Here is a 6,091-nt window from a genome sequence, read left to right on the forward strand (position 1 = left end):
CGACACGTTTTTTTTATGTGTGTGATAGAGTTCTTAGAGATACCGCCACGTTTCTTTTTGTTCGATCACGTGGCTCTTCCTTCAAAAGAGTCAACATCAAACATTAGGTCTTTGATTGGAAACCCATACAGGGGAGCGTCGATTGCTTCAATTCCATCAATGGTCTTCCCATAATTTTTTGGTGGATGACCAGTTTTTTATACAATTCACCTTCAAGCACCACCATAGTTTTACATCGTCCATGAGATGTATTATGGGCCATTGTAACTCTCAGGTCCTTTGAGCAAGTTCCTATAGTCTTGAAGTATAATATCAAAACATATTAACGTATTTGATATGTTAAATATTAAAATAATTGATGTGTATCATAAACATTAAATAAAAATATATATTTAAAATTTGAATGAGATTCATATTAATTAAACATACATTATGATATTCTACCACATTTTAATATTATTTAAATAAGATATTATATCTTAATGTATTAGGTATTCAAATATATAATTTGACAAAATTATCACAAGTTCATTGTAAATAGAACCCCTAGAGTTAAGTCAAAAAGCATCAAACACTAAATACTGTGACATTTTAGGTGATATTTTTGCTGAGGAAACTGATAAGGTCTTCAAAGAGCATGTGGTCATGTCTGACATTTTAAGTTAACAACATGGTGAAAAGAAACCAAAAATTCTGATACTGGTAATTACCTACAAACCTTTGAATAAGGTTTTAGAACAAATAAGATATCCAATCCAAAACAAAAATGAGTTGATAAAAAGAATTTAGAGTCAAATGTTTTCATAAAATTCGACATGAAATTGGGATTTCGGAAAATTCTAATTTCCTAAAAGGACAAATATAAAATAGCATTTAATGTCCAATTTAGAAAATATGAGAGGAACGTCATGCCATTTAAGTTAAAAAACGCTCCATCCGAATTTCAGAAAATTATGAATGATATTTTCAATCCTTTCAAAAAATTTCGATAGTTTATATTGATGATGTGTTGATATTTTCTAAAATCATTAAGATCAACACTTTAAACATCTACATACATTACAACATACCCAAAATCAAATAATATCAAACTCAAATCCATTTTCTTGGATTTTAAATTTATTTGAGCCTTATTAAAACCCATCCAATGGACTTTGTCTCAAACTTTGGTGATGACGTATCCTAGAAAAGCCAACTTCAAAAAAAATTTAGGTTCTATGTCCTTCAAGATATCAGGCACATTTACAAATGTCTTGGTGAGTGTCTTCAAAATAATACCAAGTCTTGATTTGTAAGGGATATCTCTACAACCCAAAAAAATCAAATCATTAGTCAAATAAACTCTCTGCCAGTCTTATTGACCCAAGGGCAGATCTCATAATGAAACGTGATGCATCAAATATTGGATATGGAGGTATCTAAAATTGTCAAAGAGGACAAAGGATCAATTATCATATTTCATTCAAAAGCCTCGAATAATACCATACAAATTACAAAATTGTAAACAAAAAAAAAATGTATTATTTCCATTGTACTCAAGTACAAAAATTTTAAAGAAAATTTAATTATCAAAACTATTAAAATCTATTCGAGAGTCAAATTTAGGTTTATAAAAAGAAGGGAATAATCTTGTTTCAAACAAAAAAAATAATTTTGCTAGATAGAAGTAAATTTTGTTGTGGTTTGATTTTAAAATTCTACCTATAAAAGAAGTTGAAAATACCTTGGGAGATTACCTATGGGAGAGTTTCTAACAAAGTCTCTCTTCTCTCCTCTGTCTTCTCAAACTGATACTACTAATCCAACCATTCATTTGCATGGACTCAAAAGTTCAATTACCTATAAAAGAAGTTGAAAACACCTTGTGAAAGTCTGTAAGGATACTACGACCTCTAGGTTTGAAAAATCCAGCATTGTTGGCGCTTATCAAAATCGCTGCCAAAATAAAGTTTAACGAGTGGTTCTACGGTGTAGTGGTTAGCACTTTCGACTTTGAATCTAACGACCCGTGTTTAATTCCCGATAGGTAATCCACCAATTTATACAAAATTGGTCCATAGCCGATTCGATAGGGTCACTTTTGGATTGATAATATGTAGAAGGGGTCACTTAGGTTGAGATCATACAAAATGGTACCATAGCTCAATGTTAGAGCATTTGTTTGCAGACCAAGAGGTCACCAATTCGAACCTAGTTGGGCCCTTCTATCTTGGATAGAAATTATTTATACTTTTTGGACCGACACTATGTCTAATGGGTCACTAAGGTTAAAATCCTACAAAATGGATCCATGGCTCAGTGGTAGAGAATTTGACCGGTCACCCGTTTGAACTTGGTTGGGCCCTTTTATTTTGGACAGTCACTTTTTACACTTTTGGATTGACACTCTATAGGAGGGGTCACTAAGATTGAAATCATGCAAAATGGGTCCATAGCTTAGTGGTAGAGCATTTGCATCTAGTTGGGCCCTTTTATTTTGGACAGACACTTTGTTCGATTTACTCCCGACCACCGAGTGTCTAAAGGACTTTTATTTTGAACAGACACTTTGTTCGATTTACTCCCGACCATGGAGTGTCTAAAGGACTTTTATTTTGGACAGACACTTTGTTCGATTACTCCCGACCATGGAGTGTCTAAAGGAAAAGAAATAAGAATAATTCCTACTGTGTCTTCATCTTGTAAAGCCAATATAGTAGAGAAATAAAAAATTGTTACCCTCATCTGTGTTGTGCTATGCATAAGTGATCTATGGATGTTGACTTTGACCAATTCCTACTATATATATAATATATTTTAATATATATATTTTGAAACTATTTTAAGCATTTTTCTCTTATCCTCCTTGTAATTTTACCTTTTTAAGGTTGTAAATATTTGGCACAGATGACTATTATAATTATTTGTTAAGTGGAAATAAATTTTGAAGATGAAATTAAAGTATTAATTTTCATGTCATCTTTACCTTAATTTTGGGATATTGTTATTAATGAGATTCAATCTAATACCATTAGTAATTCACAATAATAATATTCAAAATACTTGACAAAAAAGAATGGTCAACATAAGATATTTGAAACAAATAAATATTTTTGTCCTCTATGATATATCAAATCTCACTCATTTGAAATTCCTTAATAATAAACCTGAAGTCTTACATCTTTTATAGAGAAAAGTTCCTTAAATAGAAGTCTTATTAGATACTTCTAAGCATTTAGAGATCAACTAGACACAAAGCTAAACATTCTAAAAAAAAATTAGGGGTTAAACTTTTAAGTTAACGTAATTTAAGAAACTTATGATTTTTATATTATCAAGAGTTTAATTGAGCTAGGTCGATTCAATCTAGTCGACCCAAGAATTGAACCGAACTAAACCAACTAGTTAGTAACATGATTTAGTGGAAGCATTTTCACGCAAAGTAGAAGCAATAATGGAGGGTTTGAAATAATATAGTTTTCACCCCTTGTTTCTCGAGTGAATATTGAAATAATATAGTTTTCATGTTAAGTTTTGCATGGAAGAAAGAAAGACTGGGATGTAAAGTATTATTTCAATTTGTTTGTAATATATAACTATATAAATTAACTATAAGAAATATATAAAATTACATGTTCTCCAAGAGCTTCAATCAACACTGGAGGGTTACTTCTGCAACCACTCTCAAGGTGCTCTAGATCACAACGAGTTAGATAAAACAGCTTTAGAACTCTGAATCCAATAACTTGAGTTTGACTCGTGATAGGATCACTCTTCTTGTGGAATCTGCATAAAATAGGAAAACCATTCCAAAATAAATTTTTACACGGGGTTCTATGGTGTAGTGGTTAGCACTTTGGACTTTGAATCCAACGACCTGGGTTCAACTCCCGATAGGACCTTTAAGAAATGACCTTGAGGCGAAAACACAGAATAAGGAACGACAACACAAGACATTTTAAAACGGGTGTTACCTAGCATTCGAAGCAAAAACACAAATTTTCTTCAGGCATAAGGTGTAACATTCTTGAGTTATTTCGAACTTGCTCCACTTCATGGCTTCCAAGGCTTCATGAACATGACCTCTTCTTGAGGTATTGTTGTTGGTTCTCTCAAGTATGTAATCCTTTGAACCCATAATTACTAGCATGAGTTTTAGGTTTCGAACTTGCTCCAACCAACTTGAAATCTTGAATTTATTGAGCTATCTAAACCTTGAGCGTGCACATCTAAACCTTGAGCGTGCACGTAGTATCTATTAGAGACCAAGGGTACATCGGGGGAATCTATTATTTCAGGGATACCACTTGGATCGTGATGAGCATTTTCTCCCATATCTTGGTTTCGCTAACTAAAGTTTTCCAATAACTCCCAAACTTCATTACCTAATATAACCTCTCGGGATAAGGATTCATACAACATTTCATAAAATAAGATCTACTGAGAAAACTCGAGAAAAGGTCAAATTTTGAGTTGACTTGGACAGTTCAGTTGAACTGGCCGTATCATCGTTTTCTACTCTGAACAGGAAGAAGATGCGCATTTTGCGCGTCGCCGCCATCTGAAACTCGGCCTGGACAGCCACATTTACAGCGTTTCTCTCCTCGAATTCTTCGTGAAACTTAAAGATGGATGTTACAAGAAAGGGCTAGGGATTTATTTGATAACTTCTCGTGGATCGTAGCCTAAGATATTCCCTACCAAAGTTCATCCAAAATCTGATTTATCGCTGGAGATAAAACAAATGATTTCTTATTGGGTAGCCGATTCTAGGGGTTTAAAGGCCCTATTTCTTCATTGAACCTCTTCCATATCCTATCTTCAGGCTAAAGGAATTGGTTTGGAGGAATGTCTTTGAGTGTAGGACCTTAATTTCCAGAAATCGTTCTCGGTATGCAACTCACTCCAAACGCCAGATTTTCAATCTCGTGAGTAGCTTATTCTACGACGTTTCAGCTCTCAATTCCTTCATCAAGTTTACTCAACTTCTTCCTCCGAAGCTAGAGGAATCCTTAATTGAAGGAAAAGAGATCGTAGAGAGGAATTTTGACTCTTATTCCCAATTTAATTTCGAAACCTATTTCATTCAATTTGGCACGCTCTCAAGGTTATTTTTCTTCGTGGTCTTCTATGGAAGCATTCCTTGGAGGTGCAAAAACTGATTGGAATCATTCTTGCTCGACGAGTCATCATGTATCCTCGGATTGGATTTTAAAGTTTTTCTTGAAGTTCTTCAATGACGAATTGAATTGGGGGAATGGTTTCTGAGCACTTTCAGCACTCTATTCCTTCATAGAACTTGTGGGTAATCTTGTTGAGAAACGGTAGGAATAAGTTTGAAGAGAAATGGTGGAGGATTGCTCTCGAATTTGGAAGAAATCTGAGAGTAGGAGACCCATAATCTAAACGCTTATTGCCTTCGATTGGGGGATCGACCTTTCTCGATTCTTATTCCGTATTGTTGCTCCTACTTCATACTTTATAGGAGGAGCTTAAACCAACATTGAGAGCTCTAGATTCTTCGTTATTTAGAAGTTTGAAGAGAAATGGTGGAGGATTGCTCTCGAATTTGGAAGAAATCTGAGAGTAGGAGACCCACAATCTAAACGCTTATTGCCTTCGATTGGGGAATCGATCTTTCTCGATTCTTATTCCGTATTGTTGCTCCTACTTTAGACATTGAGAGCTCCAGATTCTTCATTATTCAGGATTACTCAAAAGTGAACTTTTAAGACAAATGAAGCTATATTTGAGCAAGAAAAATCATGTTACATGTGTCTGGGATACAACGGAGACAACAATGCAAGCAATCACTACCACCCGAAGTTTCTTTGATATTGTAGTTGGATCTATGAGACTCATCCCTCAAATGTGAAAGAGTAGTTATATCCAACATTCTTACTTGTGTGCCTCTTACAGTACTCTCAACAAATGGATCGCTTGATCTATTCTACTCTACTTTACTTCCTCTTGATAACGGTGTGATATTGACACAACTCATATTGCTGATAATCATCACTTACATCCAAAACCAGAGTATAGTAGTCGACTATCTTCAAGGACCCATTCACCATTTCCATTCCTACCGACGGAAAAGTTTTATTAGATTCAT

The 6,091-nt window shown here is 34.2% G+C and overlaps 1 non-coding gene across 1 annotated transcript; it reads left to right on the forward strand.

The window, feature by feature from the left end:
- Nucleotides 1-3,809: 3,809 nt before the first annotated feature.
- On the forward strand, nucleotides 3,810-3,881 carry TRNAQ-UUG. Its single transcript has one exon. It is a non-coding gene; the product is annotated as a tRNA-Gln (tRNA).
- The last annotated feature ends 2,210 nt before the right edge of the window (nucleotides 3,882-6,091 follow it).

This window comes from Cucurbita moschata, unplaced genomic scaffold (assembly GCF_002738365.1).
Source record: "Cucurbita moschata cultivar Rifu unplaced genomic scaffold, Cmos_1.0 Cmo_Scf00104, whole genome shotgun sequence".
NCBI lineage: Eukaryota > Viridiplantae > Streptophyta > Magnoliopsida > Cucurbitales > Cucurbitaceae > Cucurbita > Cucurbita moschata.